Here is a 3439-nt window from a genome sequence, read left to right as displayed (position 1 = left end):
TCATACTACAGGCAGAGTTGACAATCCTTCAGTATCAATGGTTGATAGAGGTACTGGTAAGATTGGTATGGCTTTAAAAGTTTCAAACTTTGTAGGTTCAGATTCTTGGATTATTGATTCTTGTGCTTCTAATCATATGACCTATGATAGGAAATACTTCATTAGTTTATCCACTCCTAGTGTGTCACATGTTATAAATGCAATGGTGAGTCATTCCTGTCCTAGGCGTTGGGTCCATAAGAGTCACACCCACCTTAGTTTTACATGATGTCTTATATGTGCCTGACTTGTCTCATCATCTAATCTCGGTTCCCTAGCTCAATACTCAATCCACGTGCTTTGTAACATTCTTTCCTATGTATGTTCTTTTTCAGGATCTTCTGACCAGGAGGTAATCGGTAGGGGGTATCTGAGGGGAAGACTGTTTTATCTGGACCAAGCATATGCCGGGGAGAAGCCAAGGAAGACTGCATCAATCACTTTGACTTTGAATTCTAGAGAATTGAATGAAGTGTGGTTATGGCATAGACGCTTAGGGCATCCTTCTTTCAGTGTAATGCGTAAACTATGCCCTCTTTATTTGTTGGCATTAATGAGTCTTCCTTACATTGTGAAACTTGTGTTTTGGCAAAAAGCCATCGAGTCAGTTACCCATTGAGTCTTTCTAATAAAAGAACCCACTCTTTCTGGAATGCGTTATTTTGTTCTATTTATTGACAATTGTACTCGATTGTCATGGGTTGCATTGCTTAGGTCTAAGGATGCTGTATTTCCTGCATTTCAAGCATTTCAAAAATGATTCAAACACAATTTAATGGCCTTATCAAGGTTTTTCATTCTGATAATGGGGGGGAGTTTGTCATTAGTGTTTTCCAGGAGCACTTCCAAGAATAAGGCATAATTCATCAAACTACTTGTCCCCACACACCAGAACAAAACGGTGTGTTAGAGCAAAAAAACCGTCATCTCTTAGACATAGCCCGAGCATTATTATTTGGTGCTCATATGCCCAAGTATCTATGAGGTGAAGCGGTCCAAACTGCATCCCACCTCATTAATCGTCTTCCTTCCAATGTCCTTCAAGGGAGTATTCCCTTCGAAGTCTTGTCAACCCATGTCTCTATTCCTTCATTCCATAACCCACTTGCCCGAGTCTTTGGATGTGTTGCCTTTGTCCACATACCAAAAAATCAGCTGTCAAAGTTGGATGCCCGGGCTCTGAAGTGTCTTTATAGGCTATGGTTCTCATCAGAAAGGATATAAGTGTTATCATCCACCTACACGGAAGTTCTACATCACCATGGACGTGTCTTTCTATGAAGACAGGTGTTATTTCTCCCTCACCAACAATTCTCTTAAGAGGGAGAATGAATTTTTTGAAGAGATGTATGTCGGTGGAGCATTGAAGAAGAATCAAGATGTAAAAGAAGAAAGCACTACTGAAATTCCAGAGTCGACAGGGGAGTTGACATGTCAATCCTAGACTTGAAGTCGTTAATGACCAGTCGATAGGGGGAGTCGACCTATCAGTCAAAGAAATCTTACAGTCGACTAATCAAGCAGTCGACCTATCAAAAAAAGGGGGAGTTGACATGTCAATCCCCAGACGAGAGGACATCGATGTCGACGTCGACCAATCGACTTCTGAAGCTGAAGAAGATTCTATACAGGCTTTCTCCTTACCTGATACTCCACCCCTAATGCTGAAATCTCTGGTCAAGAAGCTCCAACTCAGGTATGTCCAGTATCTCATCTGGTAATCCAGTAGAGTCTGTCTCTTCTACATATGTGTTACCTAGTAGAACCACCTGCGGTTAACCAGCAAAAAGGTATGAACCTTCCATAACTGCTAAAGCCAAATATCCAATAGCTAACTTTGTGTCACACCATAGGTTATCCAAACCTTATGCATCATTTGTGAATCAAATATCCTCTGTATCTGTACCTAACAAAGTGCAGGAGGCTATGGGAGACCAAAGTGGGCCAAGGTAATGGAGGAAGAAATGGAGGCATTAGAGAAGAATCACACTTGGGAACTTGTACCACTACCCGTGGAAAAAAGCTAGTTGGATGTAGGTGGGTCTTCACTGTGAAACATAATGCAGATGGCACAATAAGCAGATATAAGGCAAGGTTGGTGGCTAAAGGATTTACTCAGACGTACGGGATTGACTATGATGAGACTTTTGCTCCAGTAGCCAAGATGAATACTGTTCGAGTGTTATTGTCACTGGCAGCAAACCTGAATTGGCCAATCCATCAGTTTGATGTTAAGAATGCTTCCTTCATGGAGAGCTAACTGAAGAAGTTTACATGAACTTACTCCTGGTTATAGACCTGACATTCCAGGAGATATTGTGTGCAGGTTGAAGAAGTCCCTTTATGGACTGAAACAGTCACCTCGTGCATGGTTTGGCAGGTTTACTCAATCCACGAGACGCTTTGGATATAAGCACAGCAATTCTGATCACACCCTGTTCTTGAAACACCAAAAGGGGAAGGTGACTGTGCTAATCATATATGTAGATGATATGGTGATTACAGGGAATGATCTAGAAGAAATTGAAAGCCTTGAGGAGAAGTTATCATCCGAATTTGAGATGAAGAATCAAGGTGACTTAAAGTATTTCTTGGGGATAGAGGTAGCCAGGGGGAGAGATGGTATCTTCTTATGTCAGAGAAAGTATGTGCTGGACCTCTTGGCAGAAACATGCATGTTAGATTGTTGCCCAATTGATACTCCAATTGAGCAAAACCACAAACTGGCAGAATACCCTGATCAAGTTCCAACTGACAAACCTCGGTACCAAAGGTTAGTGGGACGTCTGATTTACTTATCACATACTAGACCTGATGTAGCCTATGCAGTTAGTGTTGTGAGTCAGTGTATGCACAATCCAAGTGAAAGACACATGGATGCTGTAGTGAGGATCTTGAGCATTTGAAGTCTGCACCAGGAAAATGTTTAATGTTCTCAAACATCAACACCTTGATGTTAGTGGGTATACAGATGCTGATTGGGCTGGTTGTATCACAGACCGGAAGTCTACATCTGGCTACTTTACCTTGTGGGAGGAAACCTTGTTACCTGGAGGAGCAAGAACAGAAGGTTGTTGCAAGGTCAAGTGCTGAAGCTGAATATCAAGGTATGGCACATGGAGTGTGTGAACTCTTATGGTTACGTAATCTTCTCCGAGATTGGGTTTTAAGCCTAAGTCAGTTATGCAGCTGTATTGTGACAACAAAGCTGCAATTGAAATCTCTCAGAATCCTATGCAACATGATCGAACGAAACATGTGGAAATTGATCGACACTTCATTAAGGAAAAGATGGATGCAAGGTTGATTACCTTTCCTTTTGTTCCTACTGAGGAACAATTAGCAGATATACTCACCAAAGCTATATCTAGCAAGTTATTCTATGACTCACTAGGCAAGT

Source organism: Rosa chinensis, chromosome 2, assembly GCF_002994745.2.
Source record: "Rosa chinensis cultivar Old Blush chromosome 2, RchiOBHm-V2, whole genome shotgun sequence".
Lineage (NCBI taxonomy): Eukaryota > Viridiplantae > Streptophyta > Magnoliopsida > Rosales > Rosaceae > Rosa > Rosa chinensis.
Note: the sequence above shows the minus strand (reverse complement) of the source record.